The 20846-nt window shown below is 51.3% G+C and overlaps 1 protein-coding gene and 1 long non-coding RNA gene across 4 annotated transcripts in view; one reads left to right on the forward strand and one right to left on the reverse strand.

Moving 5' to 3' along the window:
• Chst11 (carbohydrate sulfotransferase 11) overlaps nucleotides 1–20846 on the reverse strand; it is a 217675-nt gene that overhangs the window by 71120 nt on the left and 125709 nt on the right.
• Nucleotides 8654–14083, forward strand: LOC148004595 (uncharacterized). The gene is made up of 3 exons (XR_015625191.1): nucleotides 8654–9031; nucleotides 10054–10099; nucleotides 12538–14083. It is a non-coding gene; the product is annotated as an uncharacterized LOC148004595 (long non-coding RNA).

The raw sequence follows: 20846 nt of genomic DNA on the forward strand, positions 1-20846 counted from the left end.
TTCTTGTCTTTTTTTCTTAGCTCTTCATTTCTTGTGACATTTTCTCTATACTGGCTTTCTGGTATATTTTGCTTTAAGTTAGGGCAGCTGGACTTTGCTAGTGAACTCTTTACGTGGGAGGACCTGCTCTCCTCATCATAGGAGACCCTGATCTCCAGCCTCAGGGCTCGGAAATGGGACCTGGAGGAGCTGCAGGTCTCCAGGCACTGTACCGGGGCTGGCCTCCACCCTGACGTCTCTTCCATCAATCAGGAAACAACACAAAGAAACTCAGGGCAGTAGAAAAGGCCACCTAAACTCTGGCACGAGGTCATACAGATCTGCAGGGACATGGAAACCGGCAGCGAACTTTACATGTCAGTCACCAAGACACCAAGGCTATGAACAGGGCTCGGTGCCTGACTGGCAGCCCAACAGAGCCCCCTCTCATGGCCATCCCTGGTTCCTGGATATATACAGACTTACTCCCTGCTTGCTCATTGTTCTCAGGATTCCAGAAAGGGCAAGACAGATGAGAACCTAGAGCTACACTTAGATGGAAAGAGGAGGGAGAGGAGGGTGAGAGGCTCCTTGGCTGCTGCCCCTCGTTGACCCACCCCTCCAGGCTGATTTCATCCAGTCCTCATGGTGGAGACACCAGGACGCCTCCCTGTGACTGCGACCTCCACTTCAGCAGTCGCTCTACCATTCCAAGGGAAGTTGTTAGTGCGCATGAACACGGGTGGCGGGGTGAGCGGCTGGTCCGTTGGTTTTGTTTTCTTCGTTTGTTTTCCCAGGGGCAGAGATGGAACCAGGGCCTCGCATAATGCAGGCAAATGTTCTACCAGTAAACTACATTCCCAGTTCATACTATGAGTATTCTACCACAATTAAAATAAGAAGGGGACTGGGGAAAATGGCTAAGTGGATAAAGGAGTCTGCCCCTCCAAGCCTAGCAACTTGAGTTCCAGTCCTGAGACTTAGAAGGAAAGATTGGTGGTGTGCTTGTTCACGCTCTGTCTCTCTCTGTCTGTGTCTCTCTCTTTGTCTCTCTGTCTCTCTGTCTCTGTCTCTGTCTCTCTCTCTCTCTCTCTCTCTCTCACACACACACACACATACACACACACAGAGACAGAGAGAAATATGTAAAATAAATCAACTTAAAGGAGCTGTATGCTTAAAACCCTGATGCTCTCTAGGCACAGAGTACATTAGACTGACTAGAGTGGAAAAGCAAGCCACCTTCTTTAGCTGCAGGACGGGAGACCAGTCACAGTTCTCTGCACACCCCGTAGTCACCTTCCCAGCTGGGCTTACAGATGGTGCCCTGGAGGCTAGGCTCTGACATTTTCCAGCTTGGCTGAGCTGGTGAGCACTAAATACACAGCCCCAAGCTGTTTTCTAGATGACAGTGACAACAGTCCTGTGCATCCTCCCCTTAAGGAACTCAGGCTTGGAAACCCCCACCATGACCCTGAGCTGCCCCCCCTGGGAACATTCCAGCCAGAGGCGAGCTCTCTTTCTGGTAGGGACACCTTTTCTTTCTTTATGTAATCCTATTAGTCACACAGCTGTCCTTATCTCCTGCCCAGAGACAGTTTAGTCATCTGGATTTGTGTGTGTGTATGGGGGCGGGGCGGTGTTTGTTTTTAGTTTTTGAGACTAGGTCCATGCTTGGGGCCAAGACTGGCCAGGAAGTAATGGAAAGATCGTTTTGTTTTTTAGTTTTTTTTTTAAATATATATTAAGAAAGAAACGGTACCACGTTGAAGCTGTGGACTCTGGATTTGTCTCTTCAGAACCTTCCAGAATGGCTTTGAACCAGTCACTTCTGCTCAGCTCACTCCTAAGCAATAAGGAAGTGGCCAGAGGCCCAAGCGACAGGGCTAGCCCTCAGCAATGGAAGGAACTATGCGGGGGTGTTTCTGCTGCTCCCTGGGTTGGACCAGTCTCTTTAACAGGGGCTCCCAGGCCATGGTTCATTTTCAGCGGTGGTAACAGCAGAGCCTAGAGTGGGGACGGTTTGCTGCACACGCTCACAAGCCTTCCCTGCAAGATGCCAAGGCCGGGCTCACCTGCTCCTGGCCATAGAGAATTCGAGAAGAGAACCACGGATCCGTGCAAGTACCAAATTCCCAATCAGGTTCCGTGAATCTATCATTGCGGTTTTTGGATGGAAATAATCGATGATAACAAGGCTTTAGAAGAACTCAGAAATGCGTCCAATGATGCGGTGCACTGGACGGCTTTCAACTGAGAGATGAACTGAGCACTTGACCATTAATAGGGCGGAAGGAAAATTCATGTATGAAGGTCAGACTAGCTATTAGAAAATGAAGAATAAGATCTCTGTGCTCAGTTAGGGATCTCTGATCTGAGTTTTCATTCTTCAGTTTTTAACTACTGGAAAAATTATTCATGCATGACAGCACATAGGTTAGGACCAAATCTGGACATGGGGTTCATTCTGTTTTTTATCTACATTATACGCACAGTTTGAAACCACTTGAAATTTTTAACTTAATTATATGTGTGTATATTTGGCACGCGCTCTCGTACACACACACACACACACACACACACACACACACACACACACACACACGTGCATGCAGTGTCATGGAGATCAGAAGTAGGCGTGGGATGCCCTGGAACTGGAGTTACTGACAGTTGTGAATGCCACGTGGGTGCTTCAAATCCAGCCTGAGTCCTCTGGGAGGGCAGCCCAAGTTGCCCTTCACCTCAGAGCCATCTCTCCGGCCCAGCCTGAAACCGCTTTAAAGATACTTTTAGCAGGTTCTAGTCTGCACTGTGACATCATGCGCGGTCAGGTGTGAAACGTTCACCTTCTGACATCAGAAACGGTCAGGTGTTTGGAGCACTCTAGGCTTTTCATTTTTCTGGTAATGTAAGACAGTTATCATCTGGGCTGTCTGTGGTTATAGAATACAGGATGCCAATCTCAAGGCACAGGACTCCTGTGCCTTACATCATAAGCACCCTAGAGGGCCAGCCTCTCTGCAGTATTGAAAAGCACCTACCATGCGCAGGACCCTGGGTCAAAGGTCTTCTATGCTTCTGCAGTTTCTTGGTCAGACCACTTTCCACTCCCCAAGCAATCAGCCCGTTGGGGACACCTGGCCACCTCGTCTCTGCCCATAGCCTGGACACATGTCATTATTCTCTCTCCTCCTCAGCCCCTCCCCTTGCCCTGGGCCTGATTTTCCAAAGCAGTTTGTTTGGGTGACCCTTCCAGAGAATCCCTCAAGACATGGGCTTCAATCGGAGAGTAACTTGACCAACACTGACTATATCATGGCTGGGTTATTTCAGTCATGGCACCCAGCATTAGAAAGGAGGGGGAGAGAAGTCTCTACCTGGTCACACCAAGTCTGGGTAGCTCAAAGTGGGGTACACTTGATCCCCCGGGGTGGCACCAGTGGCATTTTTAGATCTGATCGTGGTTTCTGAACTCCAGCCCTGTGACCTATGCCAGGCCTAGTCCTTCATTTTAGGAAGAACCCAAATGATGTGACCACAAGGAAACAGAGACGCTCCCTGTGCTGACTGAAGACAGAGTGTGTGACTTTCGTTATTAGGGGGGATGAGCAGAACGGCGACCTTGTGGCAACCCCCTTGCCCCTCCCCCTCCTGGCAGCTATCCCCTTGCTCTCCTCCTGCGCTCGCCCCACCTCCTGGTGGCCAACCCCAGTTTCTTTTTTTTTTTTTTTTTTTGGTTCTTTTTTTCGGAGCTGGGGACCGAACCCAGGGCCTTGCGCTTCCTAGGTAAGTGCTCTACCACTGAGCTAAATCCCCAGCCCCCCAGTTTCTTTTTGAGCAGCAGTTCACAACCTGTAGGTCACGATTGGGGCGTGGGGGGGGGGAGGCTTGACCGACCCTGGGAAGGGGGTCATGTAATATCAGACATCCTGCATATCAGATATTTACATTACAATTCCTAACAGTAGCAAGATTACAGCTAACAAAATATCAACGAGATAACTTTATGGTTGGGGGTCACTGCAACACGAGGAAGTGTTTTAAACGGTCACAGCATTAGGAAGGTTGAGAACCACTGCTCCAGGGTAGGGACTCGATGGAGCACCCCTCAGTGCCTGGGGCTGCCAGGACAGGTTCAGGGGTTAGCAGGTACCTGCAGAGAAGCATCCTGTTGGCTTCAGCCTCTGCACTGACATTTACTAAGATCCTAGGGCTTCTGCAGACTCTGGTGCTTCTCCCTGGCCGTTACTGCATGGGGTCTACTCTTTGCTACCTACATTCTTTGACCTCTACAACACTCAGGGTTGTCCTGATATTACACGCTAACGCCACAACTGTCCAGATGAGCTGGTAGGTTAAAGATCACCTCTTCCCTCTCCTTCTTTCCCTTCTCTGTTCCTCCCTTTCTCCTTCTTCAAACACGATTTCACAAAGGAGGAGGTCGCACGTCCGCCTCTCTAGCTTGGTTCCGGTTGCTTTTTAGAGTTGTCCGGATTGGAGCAGAAATCCCACTTCTGTGCCCTCGGGCAGGAGGCTGAGCCCGACAAACTCATTCTGCCTTGCCTGAGACAGATACGTAACAACATGTGCGTAACAGATTGACTATAAAAATTAGAAATACTATGTGCAAAACGCCCTGTAATGTAATATGCTACCCTCTACATGAAAAACACTTAACACATGATAGCTGATACCACTGTTGTAATGACGGTTAATAATCGCCTCGCCCCCCCTCACAGCCGGGAGGACGGGCTACCTCTGCTCACGTGGCAACCTGTATTCTACTGACAAGTTTGAAAAATGCTGTAAGGCTGAATGTCGTTAGGATTCTCTGCCCCCCATTCTCTGCCCTCTTCCAACTTGCATTGTCCCCCAGGATTTGATGGCATGGCCAGATAAACCTGGCTCCACACTGGCTGTGGGCTGATCTTGGTCTCAGTGCGGCCACTATGAGGAACGGTGTCTTAGTTAGGGTTTTCCTGCTGTGAACAGACACCATGACCATGGCAACTCTTATAAAGGACAACGTTTAATTGGGGCTGGCTTACAGGTTCAGAGGCTCAGTCCATTATCATCAAGGCGGGAGCATGGCGGCATCCAGGCAGGCCTGGTGCAGGAGGAGCTGAGAGTTCTACATCTTCATTGGAAGGCTGCTAGTGGAAGGCTCACTTCCAGGCATCTGGGACTAGGGTCTTAAAGGCCACACCCACAGTGACACACCTATTCCAACAAGGCCACACCTCCTAATAGTGCCACTCCCTGGCCCAAGCCTAGACAAGCCATCACACCCAATAACCAAGCTTAGCTGATAACTCTATAGTCAGATTAAAGACAAGTGCCAGAGCCCGACTTGTCTTGCATGTTCCAGTCGAACAATCAAATATGTAGCAGTCAGAGTTCTTGGCTCACAGGCTACTACCCCATTGCCTTAAGATCACTGTAGACAGATATGGTAGCATACACTACAATCTTACTCTCACCACTGCTCTCAGTACTGGGGGGACTGGGCAAAGAGGATATCCTTGGCTACATAGCAAATTCAAACCATCACAGATGGGCAGACCCAGCAATTCTCAATCAGGAAGTGTGAGTTCCTTATGCCTAACAGGGCAGGCTAAGAAGCTACCATTACTGAAGTTAGGGTGTTGGGTTATTACCCCACAGTGACTTCATGGGATCACCTTGTGGTGTGGTCTCTTCCCACCCATGACAGGGCGGGTCTGTGTCACAGATAGAATCCTGTCCAAATGACGGTATGTGGGCCTGTGGGGGTTTGAATAAGAATGGCATCCCTGAGGCTCTTAGGTTTGAATACTTGGTCTCCGGGTGGTGGCACAGTTTGGAAAGGATTAGGAGGCGTGGCCTTGTTGGAGGTTGAATGTCACTGGACGGGGGTTGGGGGGGGTGAGCTTTGAGGTTTTGAAAGCCTACGCCATTCTCAGCATTATTTGCCAAACGCTTGTGGGTGAGTCGTGAATTCCCAGCTTCTGCTCAGCACCATGCCTGCCAGCCTGTTGCCATGCTCTCTGCCATGATGGGCATAGACTCTAATCATCTGCCATTGGGAGCCTCAAATTGAACATTCATAAATTAATTCCTTTGTAAGTTGCTTTGGTCATATTGTCCTCTCTCTCTCTCTCTCTCTCTCTCTCTCTCTCTCACACACACACACACACACACACAGGATCATTAAAACAGTGACTAAAAAGGAAACTACAACAGGGTCACAGAGAAGACAGGTTCCCACCGGTATTAACACCAATCCAACCACAGACCCATGTCCCCACCTATGGGGCCAGAGTTTAACATCAGGGGCCTCCTCTGATAAGACAGAGTTTCTCACTCATCTCATGCTTTCAGCTAGACTGGAAGGCTAGACTAGGAGCCTGCCACTCTCTGGGGTTATAGGTCCAGACAACTACACCTGTTGTTGCTATTGTTGTTGTCTTTCTCTTTCTCTTCCTCCTCTTCCTCCTCCTCTTCCTCCTCCTCTTCCTCCTCTTCCCCCTCTCCCTCCTCCTCCCAGAGCTTCTGTCGATTCAAACTAAGACGTCAGGCACTTTAATCTCCAAGCCATCTCCCCAGCTGCCAGCGACTGGGTCTTATGCTGCCAGGACCTTGTGGGCGCCAGGCAAACGCTCTACCGATGAGGCCCCTCCCTAGCCGTTAGGCATGATTTGTTCTGTGTCTAGATACGATCTAAACAGCTACAGCACACAGCAGATAAGGCTCTTACTGTGGAACCATATTTATCACGATAAAAAATGCTCATAATCTATTAAGTACAGTGAAGTACATTAAGATCTAATCTTTTGAAACTTTTTGTGCTTTTGTGTGCTCAAGAAAGACCACAGGAGGGGCTGGGGATTTAGCTCAGTGGTAGAGCGCTTACCTAGGAAGCGCAAGGCCCTGGGTTCGGTCCCCAGCTCCGGAAAAAAAAAAAAAAAAAAAAAAAAAAAGAAAAGAAAGACCACAGGAAGATAAATGTAAATGTTTACAATAATTATCTCGGAGCAGAAGAATTAAGTCTGTCTGTCTGTCTGTCTGTCTCTCTCTCTCTCTCCAGGTTTTCTCTCTCTCTCTCTTTCTTTTTCCCTCCAGAAATAATCATTTTACAGTCTGGATAGAAGTGTACTTAAAACACAGCTTTCCAGAATATTCCTTAAGTGGGAAGTTTACATTTTATTTTATATGAAGTGAAAAATATTTGGCTCCAGTTTTCAAATGGAGCCGGCTGATGTCCACGGGGCTAATGCGAACAGAAAGTGCACCTTTTGAGCAGCTCTTGGCTTCTTTGTTGCTGCCACACAACCACAGCCAGCCCAGCTCCTCCACAGACCTGGCGACTGGGGAAGGGTTCCTGGGCAAAGTCACAGTCATGGTGGCTCATTTGGTTTTACTGCCTAGTACCCACACCCATTCCTGGTGACAGGGACAGCCGGTCCACGTGCATGCAGTAATCCATCCGTCCACCACTGCTTAGTCAGAATGAGCGCCATCCCCCAGTCCCCATGGATGGTGGCTCACACAGGTGAAAGGTCTCACTGTAAACTTTACCACAGCTCCTGCAGAGTGGCACTGAGTGCTGCAGCTGGCTGACTTCACCAGGAAGGCTGGCCACACCTGCCAGGTCTGGGAGCTCAGGGTTGAGTCTGACACACAGGGGCCTGGCCCTCCCCGAGCCTCAGGTCACAAGTATAAAAGGAAAGGTATTTTAGTTACCACTGTGACAAAGACCAAAGCCAAGGAGCTGTGATCTAAGGAGGGCAGACGCCACAGGTGTGGGAAACCTAATCTCTAAATCCCTGGGTTAAAAGACTAGAGGCGGGGTGAGGCTTGAGAGTGGGACCCCTAGGATGGCATTTGTGGCTCTTGGGGAAAGCCCACACATGCTCTGTCAAGCTGTGATAAGAAGCTCTTGTCAGAGGCCAAGCAGAAGCCAGGCCGTGCTCCTGGATGTCACGTACTCGAGGACCACGAGCCAAAGATGATTCTCCTCTTTATGGGACACGCGGTTTTCACCTGCTCTGTCATCCTCACAGGAAGCTCACTACAGGGGAGGGAACTGTACCTGAACATGTGACATTTAGGATAAGTGGGGGTTGGCTGAGTAATGGGGATGGAGGAGGAGGAGGCAAGAACTCGAAGGCTGAGAAGGTTGGGGCAGACAACACAGGTGCCGAGGTAGAGCGGAGGCCAAGGAGGAGACCAGGGTCTCGGGTCTGAGAATGCAGTTTCTGCCCCATGCAGTGTGTGTGTGTGTGTGTGGGGGAGTGAAGAAGCATCACCAGCTGCATTCATCGCCAGAAGCCATTGTTGGCAGCATTCTAAATGTGAGAATCGGTAAAGGTCCCGGGATGCCTTGGCTTGGGCAAACTGCTAGAAGGCACTGGCTAGCACCACAAGCCAGGCTCCCTCAAGAAGCCATCTGCCGAAGGCACCATACTGGCCAGTGTGACCATGGCTACTAGCGGGGGCCCTGTGAGGAGCTAGTTTGCCTGCTGGAAGCCTGACCTGGGGTGCATGCAGCCTGTCCTGGCTGCACGGAGACCAGGGTGGGGTGACCTCACTTGCATTGGGGACTGCTTTATTCTTCTCCTTCATTTGGGGGTTTGTTTATCCTTTCATTTCCTGGTTTAATTTCCTTTTAATAAAGCTCTAATCTTATCTTGGCTCACCTCATGGGAAAAGGGATTAGTCACAGTGTGGCCAGCAGGAGGGGAGAAGGAAGGGGAGAGGCAGAGGCTCAGGCCTAGCAGGGTGCAGAGGCACCTCCAGAACTTAGGAGGAAGGAGGGCAATTTCAGGAATGTCATGGTGTCACACCCTCTGTGGTTGTTACTTCTTCCTCAGCCCAGGCCACACTTCCAACAGAAGTACTGTCTTCCCAGATGAAACCTGAGGCCAGAGCTCCAGGCCCAGCCCAGTGCTGGACTCTGAGTTAGGTCACTGCTCGAACCCTGGTTTTCCTCACTGGAATGAGAGGGCTGCAAACCAAGGTGAGCTCGAGGATTATTCCAAGTTCTGCCTGGAGTGTATAGACGGAAGTCAAGGTGAGTATTACTGGTTGTTTAAAAAGGAAAAAGAAAGCTTTGCTTCGATGGGACAGACCTTGGGCTCTCGTGAGGGAAGAAGCGCCCATTCCAGTCCCCGTGGGTAGCCGTGCAAACCGCTCCCACAAACTTGCCCACACTGTGTCCCAGACACTGGCCTCCGCTTACTTCTGGGGACAGTTGAGTTGGGCTCCAGTCATTCCTTCAAACACAGGTGCCTCAGTCTTGTCACTGACTGCAAGACAGAGCCATCTTCGAGGACTTGGAGGCCAAGGCCAGGACTGTCAGCTGCTAATGGCAGGCCCAGGGTTCAGTCCCAACCCAGAGTCAGAACCTCTCCCTCCTCCAGTGAAGCCTTTAAAATTCAAAGGACAGGGCTCCTGAGAGGACAGCACACTGGCTTGGCAGGATGCCCAGGAAGAGACGACCAGCTGTGGGGGCCCAGGTGTGGGGGCCCAGGTGTGGGGGCCCAGGTGTGGGGGCCACAGATGGCAGCGAGGCTGTGCTGCCTTTGAAGGAAGAGTGGTGGCTACGGGGTGGACACTGCAGATTGGCCACAGAATCTGGCCTCGGGAAAAATGGGAGCTGCTTTAACAAATGACAAGAAGACCTCAACAGAGAGATTGGCCCATGTCATAGAGAAGACTGATTTTATTGTTGTTGTTGTTGTTGCTATTATCACTGGACAATGTCTCTAGTCTGGGCTGCCTCAAGCGCACAATGCAGCTAAGGCTGAACTCCTGATCCTCTTGCCTCTACCCTCCCAAGTGCAGAGTTTATGCAGTGCAGGGGACTGAACCCAAGGTTTTATGTATGGGAGGCGAACATTTTGCCACCTGAGCTATATCCCAAGCCCCTAAGCATAATTTTGCCCACGTGCATTTGAAGTATGCACTTAGAACTGTCTGGACACTTCAACGGACAGGTATTGAGGGGAGGGCCTCTGTTGGGTGGTGGCTGCAGGATGTGTTCCCTATCAGCCTCTAGACAGTCTCTGTAGCTATTTCCAATCCTGCCCCCAGCTCCCTGCAGATACCCTCAAAAGCGGAAACTCTCACAGCAGCCAAGGTAAGGAGAACTGAGCCCCCCCCACCCCCTTTGCAAGTAATACCCCTAAACTCTGCATCCTCTGGGTATCAAGGAGTTAAAAACCACAAAAGGCGTGCACGACTGTGAGAGCCCCGACCTCCCAAAGCCCACCCCCCTCACCCCGAGTCGAGTCGAGAGACAAGGAAGCACACTCCACACTGATATTTTCGGCCGTCTCGCCCTCCAGCTGACATTTCTAGAAAAGACATCCTCAGCGTGGCTGCCAGGAGCAAAGCATTCTGGATCCATGCCTGCCGCTGGTGCTCGGGGTTTGTTAAGCTCAAAGCCATCACTCTTTAAAGGCTGCCGGTACCTTTCTGGCTTTAGGAAGCAGAGGCCACGGCTGGAAGCAAGTGTCGGCCAATAAAAGGGGCTGCAGGGGCTGGACCGCAGATGCTTTCCCCAGGCGGAGCGTGTGGCTGATACCAGCGTGACACCAGATTGGCAATGGGGATAAGTGTGCCATGGCTGTGTCCTTGCGCATGACCAGGTCAGGAGGTCACTGACTAGGTTATCCCACTTAGAACTTTGCACAGACCTCACCCTGCCCACGATTCAGACTCCCCTGTGGGATTTTTTTTTTTTTTTTTTTTTTTTTTTTTTACCACAGAGCTGAGTGGCTCTGATACAGATTTCCCATCCTAGTAGTGGTGGCACTTCAGCCTGGGCAGATGGCGGACCCAACTCTGCTCCTGCTGCTGGTGTTATCGTGGCACCACAGTGACTTTATGGCTGTTTTTTTGTTGTTGTTGTTGTTGTTGTTGTTGTTTTTGGTTTTTTTTGAAACTTCAGCGTGCAGTGACAACACCTTGGACAGCAGGCAGAGCCTTTGGATCATAGATGTGACATCTGAAGATGCGATCATTTGTAGATGGAAACTGTATCTGTACTCAAGACATCTAAACTTTGTGTGCTTATTCCTGAAGAATGCAGTGGGATGCTGTTAACACTGCAGCCACGTTCACATTGTGTGTTCTGACCTAGTTTACACACACACACACACACACACACACACACACACGCACACACACTCACACACTCACATACACACATGTACACACACACACTCACTCACATACACACATGTACACACACGCGCGCGCACACATACACATGTACACACACGCGCCACACACATGCACACACACATGTACATACACACACACACACACACACACACACAGCCAAAAGGCTTTAAAAGGCAATACTTTCATCTCTGCACATATGATTTCTCTTGCGTGTGCATGTTTGTGTTTGCACAGACTCACATCTGTGTGAATGGGTGCACGTGGAGGTCAGAGGACAACCTGAGTGCTTTCCTCAGCACGATCCATCACCCTGGGCTGGGCTGCAGTTCAACAGTAGACAGGCTGGGAGGCCAGGGACCGCCTCTCCTCAGTCCTCGTAGCTTGACTTCCCCAGTGCCAGAGTCAAGGTCCCCCATCTGAGCAATGGGGTGATCGTGACAATGAACCTTAAACACGTGCCACTTCTTGGTCATAATGCGCCCTCAGCAAGCATAAACCAGAGCAGCATTGTTAAACTGAAGTGGAGTTGGCCCACGGTTATCTGCCAGGCATGGAAACCGCCTGGTGGGACGATGGATAAGCTCGTGTCAGCAAGGGCTGGTGCTGAAGCCCAGGGAACCTGTCCCCTTCAGCTGCCATCACAAAGATCGCCAAACCCCATAACCACAGGAGTGTCCCTTCCCTCTTAGATAAAACCGGAACTAGATATGAACCCTATTGAGAGTAGAAAGTGGGGAACCACAAAATTTTGGCTGAGGGCAGTACTTGCTAATGTGGCCACAGATATGACCTACGAGACATCAGTCACATATATCCACACAGGGTATTTTTTAGTCTGTTTACACAGCTCTGTTCATGTTCCCTCTCTGTCCATGTGCAGGCACACTCATGCACACACACACTCGCACACACAAAACACATCCTGCTGCCCATGCTATTCCAGCCCCGTCAGTGAATGCTGCCGTCCACCTGTAACCTATAAGCCTGATGGACTTCCAGTCCTGTCCCTCCCACCCTTCCCTAGAGGAAGGACGCACAGATGAGGGCAGGCCACACCAGCAGCCCTGAGACGAGCGCTCTCTCCCTCTCCGGGGAGGGCTGTGCTCTGTGTGGCATGGAGATTGTGAGGGTCTCTGAGAAGATGGGGTGTGTACGCTCAACACCAGGACACCTGTGAATGGCCAAGTAGAAAAGAGGCTCTCGACTCCCCAGACGCTGTAAAAGCAAAAGTGCACAGGGGCCCAAGAGAGATGTGTGGAGGCACACAGCACAGGGTCGTGTGTACGCCGCCCACGGTTACCAGAAGAGCTCTGAGCTCTCCTTGGAGTAGCTCTGGGGTCCTGGAGATTTGCAGCCAGGCTGCTCCCTGTCCTTTACTTCTTCCCGCAGCTCTCATCCAGTCCGGATGGCCATCTACACACAGCGACTCATGGTGCTCAAGAACCAGCCATGCAGCTCACTGAAAACCTCCGATGCAGCTATCGGTCACAAACAGATGCTACACGTTGGCTGAGTGCCTGTGAGGCACCAGGGGTTCCTGGGACAGTGCCACCAAGACAGGTGGCCTTGCCCTCAGGTTCATGGGGGAAGGCATGGAAATGGTACACCTTCATAAACGGCCACAGCTGGGTTAGGAAGATAAGCGTCTCGAGGGCAGAGGTGTGTACCTTGAAAGTCACCTCTGTGGTGCCGAGGATGCTGAGTGAGGAGTGGCCAGATGCACGGACAGGGCCATCCAGAGCTGCATCTGAGACCCTTATGATGTGGACGAACATAAAGAAACCTTCAAAACGGTCTAAGATATTGCTTCCAGCTTTGGGTAAAATTCACTTCACCGTATATTCACAGAAAAACGCGTGCCTTCCTTCAGTTGCTCTGTTGAAGGCAGTAAAGTCTTCACGAGTTACTGCCCCAAATGGAATCTGTGTCGAGGAAGAATCATGAGGCAGCATCAGCCAGCGTTCACACCACGGGGGTGGGGTGGGGCTCAGTGTGACCCCTGGAGAGATCAGAAGGAAGCCACCCACCTCCCTGTTCTGTGGGTGTCTGGGCCATCTGTGAATTACAGCGGGGAGGAGAGGCCTGTCCTCCCTGCCCACAAGCACACTCTGAAAAGTGGGACACAGCCTTGGCCTCCCAGCGTTGACAACTGAGACCGATGTTCCCAGGATCCTCCTCTAAACTCACCGATTTACTATCACCTCCCCAGCAAGTCCCCAGCAGGGACCATGTCCAGCTGCCCACACTGCCCAGTGTAGGAGGTGGCTTCTAATACCAGGATGGCTTCTGCATTCTGGGAAAACAGTGAGGAGCTTGCACCCACATAACGAAGAAGAAAGGCGGGGCGCCTCCTGTAGGACTCTGTTACCAGCCCGGTTCAGCCTGCAGCTGAGGGACCAAGGGACAGGAGTCATTCATTCTGGGTAAGAGTCGAACAGTCTGGAAAGGGAGTTTAAACAGGTTTGCCTGAGCGAAAACATAAGCTGGAACCAGGGACCAGGGACCTGTGAGCTCAATCAATCCCACAGGGCGATTTGAGGAGGTTCCCCTGGCCCCTGGCCCCTGCTCCCAACCCCAGCAGCTCATTAGATTCTGAAATGCCACACTTTGAGAATTTTTTCTTTAAGATCCCAAGAATTCTCCAGAATTCCCCATGATGGCTTGTGTATGCTCGGCCCAGGGACTGGCATTATTAGACAGTGTGGCCCTGTTGGAATAGGTGTGGGCCTGTTGGAGTAGGTGTGTCACTGTGGCTTTAAGACCCTCATCCTAGCTGCCTGGAGTCAGTATTCTGCTAGCAGCCTTCAGATGAAGATGTAGAACTCTCAGCTCCTCCTGCACCATGCCTGCCTGGATACTGCCATGCTCCCACCTTGATGATAATGGACTGAACCTCTGAACCAGTAAGCCAGCCCCAATCAAATGTTGTTCTTATAAAAGTTGCCTTGGTCCTGGTGTCTGTTCATAGCAGTGAAACCCTAAGTAAGACAGTCCCCAAACCCCATAGTAAGTTGCTAGAAGCCCAACCTTGTTCTCCGCCGTTTAGTACTTCCTCTTGACCCATCCACACTCACTCTCGCTCGACACCGTTCTCGACCTGAGCTGTGTGTGGACATCTCAAACATACAGTCATGTCTCAGCCTTGTATGTGAATCGCCCCAGGGAAGGAGCGTGGTCTTTCTGTGTCCAGGTCTTTGGGCTAAACACATAATTGGCACTTGAAAAAGAAACACAAGTGTCCTGTCTACACCTCTGCTCAAATTCAACTTCCCTTCCCTCACCCCAGTCTCTCTCCTCCATGGTTTGGTGTAGCAGCCCTCGCTTGGAGCCAAGGCCACTCCCTCTCCCTACTCCACATGCTGTGGGGACCCCAACATGTCCGCTAAAGAGCTATTCTTAAGCAGACATCACGCTGAATCTGTCTTAAATGCCCTCTCATCCACTCAGTGCCTCTGTGGAGTCCTGATGTCAGCTCTCTGGAGCCAGGAGCCGGGCAGGAACTCACATGCAAGTGAGTTAATAAACAAGAGCTCCTGGGAGGGGCTGGGGATTTAGCTCAGTGGTAGAGCGCTTACCTAGGAAGCACAAGGCCCTGGGTTCGGTCCCCAGCTCCGAAAAAAAGAACCAAAAAAAAAAAAAGAGCTCCTGGGAAATCGGGGGGAACAGGATGGGCGGGCGTGGTCAGTGTGCAACTTGTGCAGCTACTCACGGCCCTGGAACTGGAAGCCTCTGTGTTCTACAGTTCTCATCTTGAAATTCTCAACCATTTCTATCAAGGCGTTCCAAGTTGTCATTCAGCACTAGGCCCTGAAAATCATGTGGGGGAGGCCTGAGAACCCCCTGGGGAAGTGGGGGAGTCCTTTTTTCTCATGTGCTAATTATATGTTTGGCCCTGGGAATGGCGTTAGGGCAGTCCCCAACTCCGACTCTACCTGGAGCTCTGGGCACAGTGCTATTCCTCTGGATTTGTTCTGGATCAGGAAACCGGGCTAAGGGCTACCCTGCAGCAGACTATCCCCCAGCTCCTACCATCCCGGATAGGTGTGCAGACAGGATGGGCTGGAGCCATGAGAGAGGAGGTACTTACTCTAAGGCTCTGGGGAACATGACCCAGCAAGTTTCAAAACAGATACCCGGGAGCCTCGGCAGGGCGCCAGCGAGTTGAATTATTAGACGCCCTATATGAACAGGAAAGACCTGTGAATGACCTGCCTTTGGACCCGGCTGAGAATTCATGAAGAGAACTGTGTTGTCATCTCTCCCGACCTGCTGTGCCGCTCCCGTGGGGACCTGCCTTACCGAAGCTTCCTTGGTTTGGGAAGGCAGCAGAGGGTTCCGCCTTGGAGTCAGCTCCTAGGAGGCCTCTTGACCTTGGTGCAAAGATGGGTAATTCACATCTCTGTGGGCCTCAGAGGAGATAGGCCACATGCTGGGCAACCTGGGACCCAGAAGAACCTAGGCTCTCTCCCTGAAACTTTGTGGGGAACCCTCCCCCCACAGAGGTGGCGAATGTGATGTGGACAGCCACCTCACTTCACTGATTTTACCAGGCATTTCTGGGGTTCTGTTGTTGTTTAGGTTTGGTTGTTTTAAACGGCAGGGTCTCACGTAGCCCAGGCTTGCCTCAAACTCATTATACTGCAAAGGAGGACGGGAACTTCTGATCCTCCCGTGTCCATCCCTCAAGTACTGGGCTTCTGAGAACTGGGCTGCTATCTCATTTGCACAGTGCAGGGGACTAAACCCAGTGGTCTGTGTGCATGCGTGGGAAGTGCTTCTCTATCAGCCGAGACACATCTGCAGTCCTCCCTATGTCCCCTCTTGATTATAATCCATGGCAGAAGACTTCCATGTCTGCCACCAAAGCGAGCCATTCTCTGCCCTGAGGTAGTTTGATGGCAGGAACTAAACCAGGGTGCATGCGCCCACTTACCCTCCGTGCCAGTGATTCCAATGGCTCTCTCTCTCTGCATTCCTGCCCTATGCAACTGACATGGGCAACACTCCCTTAGGATACCAGGACATCCCAACTCCTCAAGGCCCTGAGGCCTCTCCCGTCCCCACATCTTCAGATTTCACTTTCTGGCTAGTGGGCCCAGGAATGAGAGCCGCACTGCCAGGGAATCTCACCACTGTACCTAATCACGCACACTCGTTCCGTACCCACCACCAGCCAGGAGCCCTGTTAGCCACAGTCTGTGGAGCAACTCGCTGATAAACCCTGGCTATAGGACAGAGAGTTTAAACAACTCACCCAAAGCCACACAGCTAGGGTGGCAGGCAGAATTCTAAGTATAGCCCTGGGGTTCCTTCCTATAGACCACGGACCCACGATCCATGGTGTCTGTTGCCCCGAGGCTGAGATATGGAGGGATATAACAGGGCATTGTTGTGCTTACTGTTTGTGACCCAGTGAAAGGCTCCTAAAAACATGAGTGAAATCACTCCGTGATTGATTGTGCTAATCAGAAGAAGTGTGCATATCTCCTAAATGGGTGACAGCTAATTTGGCAACAATCCTTTAGGCTTACTCTTCCCAGGGCGTGGAAAGAGTAGAGCTCTGGGCCCAGAGCAGCGAGCTGCTTTGAGTCCTCTAACTACAAGGGAATGATTACCAACAGCCCTGTGGGTTTGGAAGGCTCCACACTTCATAGCAGGCTGAAGTGGCCTGGTCTAGTGAGACTCTGAGGAGAATTCAGAGACCCTGAGACACCATGCACAGATTGCTCGAGACCTGCCCTAGCCTGGTGCACTTTTTGCTGCTGTGACAGAATGCCCGAGGCTGTGTAAGTTATAAAAGGTGGAGGTTAGCTCGGGTCACTGTCTCAGAGATCTGAACTCTGTTTGGCCCTTGCGCTGTTTCAGCTGGTGGAAGAAAGCAAGACAAGAGGACTGTATCCTGGGCATGAAACAAGGAAGGGCCCGTCTTCTAGCAACAAACATTCTTGGGAGCTAAAGTGGTCTTCCAAGAGTGGAAACTCCCCAGGGAATGGTACTGGTGTCCTCAAAAAGGCTGCGGTTCTTAACACTGTGACACTGGAGACCCAGTATCAACAGGACCCACGGTGGGGACCAACCACATTCTCACCGTATTGGCCACTCAGGAAATCTAGGGGGAAAGATCTCTATCCCAGGAACAGCTAGGTTGACATTTGTCTCACAGACAGACACGCAGGTCTGGTTTCCGAGGGTCTAGACTGAGACACACTCGGGTGGTCTGGCTGCAGAGGGTTCTTCGGCCTCTGTGCTTTCTGGTAAAATCTTAAAAAGGAAAGGTCAAGAGCCTTGGTCATGAAATCTTGGGGTTCTAGAATCAAATCACAGGCTCCGGCCTGCCCACACATCATCAGCTTAGTGGCTTTTATCAGGCACAGAGGTCGGCGGTTCGAGCTTAGCCTCCAGAACCAGAAGAGGACATGAAACAGGGGGATGAAAAGAAATACTGGACCTGAGAGTGCGGGGATCCGCTGAGGTGAGGTAAGGGCAGGTAACTAAAGTGCACAAACACCCAAGAGGCTGGGAGGGAAATAGGGACCTAGGATGAGGCGCAGAATCGGGAAGGGACCTGCTCTGACTGACAGAAGCCATTTCCAGCAGGGAAGGGGAAGCCAAGGCTCTGTTACCCTGGACACAGAAACATGTTTCATGGAGCATCCATGGCCCAGAGTCAAAAATCCGTGCCTTCTGAGAAGGAGGCTGGAAACATTTCAAACGCAGCACGCCTTGACGGGCTCGTGTTGTGCCTGACAGCCCGGAATAGAAATCTTTGCCCTTTTCTTTTATGGAATGTGTAAAACAACCCTAGGTGGCTGTCTGAGTGTGAGCAGTTGGTGGGGACGGAGGGGTGTTGGCGTGAGGTGAGCTGGGGATCAATTTCCACGGTTGTAGACAGAAGAACGGCTGGACAGAGGAGGACATGGGAAGCCTCTGGCCTCCTGACTTCTCTCACCTTGTGTCTTGGTTCAGTGCTGCTGAGATAAAAAAAACCCGGGCAGAAGCAAGAAAAGGGAGAACGGGCTTTTAGGCTCCTCATTCCAGGGACGGTCCATCATTGTGGGGAGTCAGGGTGGCAGGAACTTGAAGCAGCTTGGTCACATCATGAACCCACAGTAAAGAGCTGAGAGCAGGGAATGAAGGCACACATCCCAGTGTTCAGCTCTGACACAATCCAGAATCCTCTTCCTAGGGAATGGTGCCTCCCACAGTGGGACCTCAAAAGAGCTCCTCACAGACATCCACACGGTCCAACCCAATTTAGACAATCCCTCACTGGGATTCTTCCCATGTATCTATGTGTTGACAGTTAAACCTTACTCCCCCCCAGCCTTCTCCCCTCCCTTACTTCCTTCTCAACAGTACTGGGGATTGAACTCAGGGCCTTGTAAACGCTAGACAGATTATCTCTGCTCTATATCCCTCGCCCTCCTTTTTGACTTTTTATGCTGAGTCAGGGCCTCACTAAGTTGCCCAGGCTGTCCGTCAACACGTGATCCTCCTGCTTCAGCCTTCCAAGCAGCTGAGATTACAGGCTTAAGAACCTGATCCTACCCCCAGCTTTTCAATGTGTGCTGGTGTCCCAGGACGTCACTGCACGTGTTCTGTGCTGCTTAAGAACCCTGGCAGGTCATCATTTACCACACTGTGCTCAGCCGCAGGCAAGGAGTGATGGGCTCAAATGGCTGAGGGGCATCGCCTGTAACTTTCACAGGAGAGCTGTGTGACTAAAGGAGAGTTTGTTAACTTCTCTGAACTTCAGCCTTATCACCTGCCTATTGAAATACACCATCTAGCCTTTCTCCCGCTGTGGCTGAGTGGAATCCATGGCATAAACAACTGAGAAGAAGAGAGGCTTTATCGTGGTTCACAGTTTCAGAGGTTTCAGGCCACAGTCATTGGTCCATCAGCTGGGCAGACCTCATATTGATGGGAGTATGTGGCAGAGGAGAATCTTCCCTTCATGATGGACAGGAAGCAGGGAGTGACGAGGGGACAGGGACCAGGCAGACTCTTCACAGGCCTGCCTTCCAGGGACCCATCCCCCAGCTAGGCGTCAACTCACAAAGTTTCCAAATCAGCAGCTGGGAATCCAGCATTCAGTGTAAGAACCTGCAGTGGTCAGATGCAATTCAAGCCCAAACAGGGAGTGTCCACCTTGCGGGGCTGGGAAGACTGGATGCGTGTGCAAAGCTGGGCACGTAAGGCTATCACCACCATCGTGGCTGCTGGGGCCACCAACGCTGATCCTGTCATCATTGACATCAACATCACACTGTCAACAGTCACAAACCCAAGGCTGGGAAACCTGCTCTTGTCTCCCCGCTCCTGGATGGACTTGGAGGTACATTAAACACCCGAGGCTAAGGGACACTCACTGTTTGGCCTCCTTTGGTATATGTGAGCCTGGGATTCAATCATGCCTGACAACGAAATGACGGCTCCAAATGGTAATGAGCTACAAGCCATGATAGGACTTAGGAAACCTGAATGCATAGCCCTAACCCTAACCCGATCTGTGAGGACTGCATGCTATACGATCCCAACAGAACATTCTAGAAAAGGCAGAACTTCAGAGAGTGGAAAGATCAGTAGTTATCAGGAGTTGGGTACTGGGGAATAGGTGGAACCTTTTTGATGCTGTAGAACCCACAAAGCCAGGACAGAAGAATTACCTACCCTAAGCCAAGCGTGGTGGTCCTGTTCATCATCCCCGTGCTCTGTATACTGAGACAAGGAGGACCGTGAGTTCTAGGCAGGGCTGGGCTCCCTAGGAGAGCCTGTCTCAATAAAACAACAAGCAAAAGAGAGAGCTGCAATGTGCATATGAATGTTGGGCGAGATGTCGTGTGGCTGTCAGGAAGCAGAGCGAGGCTGTCAGGGTAATGGGCATGCGGAGAGGAGAGAGAGACAGAGACACAGAGATAGAGTCAGAGAAAGAGAGACAGAGAGAGAGAGACAGAGAGAGAGAGAGACAGAGAGAGACAGAGAGATAGACAGAGACAGAGAGACAGAGAGAGCTTCTTAAGAAACATAGCTGGAAGGGGAGGCAGAAAAGACCAGAAGCAGAGAGGGGGTGTGGACGGCTGTGACATGCTGGGCACGGACGGCATGGCCGCTGCACCCATGCTTAACAGCAGCTGTGTCTGCAGAAGATCAAAACAGCCAAACTTTGAGCAGAGAGCTGGGCGGAGTTCACTAGGCTCCACCCCTAATCAGGGGGCTCCTGGTTGTTGATGGTTAGTCTGGATGGGAGAATCACTTTTTTTTTTCCCGGAGCTGAGGACCGAACCCAGGACCTTGAGCTTGCTAGTCAAGTGCTCTACCACTGAGCTAAATCCCCAACCCCAGGAGAATCACTTTTGGGGGGTGTGGCCAATGGTAGGTTGCCCATACTCCAGCCCCTACATCCATTCCCAGTGGGCAGCACTAAATGAACTCAGTAGTTCCTTAGAGGAAGAGGAGGATGGGAGTGGGGTGGGGTTGAGGAATTAAAATGGGAAGTAGACATGTCTGGGGAGACTGGGAGGGGGATAGAAGGAGGGAACTTGTCGGAGAGGGGGTAAGCTATTTCATTGTGATTCTCAGAGTAGAAATGAAAATCCGGATATGACATATACATATGCAACCCCTGTTTTGGGGGTGGAGGACTGAGACAGGAGGGCTATGCTGGTGTTTGCAGGTCTTGAGCCTGGCTCCAGGGT

This window comes from Rattus norvegicus, chromosome 7 (genome assembly GCF_021556685.1).
Source record: "Rattus norvegicus strain SHRSP/BbbUtx chromosome 7, alternate assembly SHRSP_T2T, whole genome shotgun sequence".
Taxonomy (NCBI): Eukaryota; Metazoa; Chordata; class Mammalia; order Rodentia; family Muridae; genus Rattus; species Rattus norvegicus.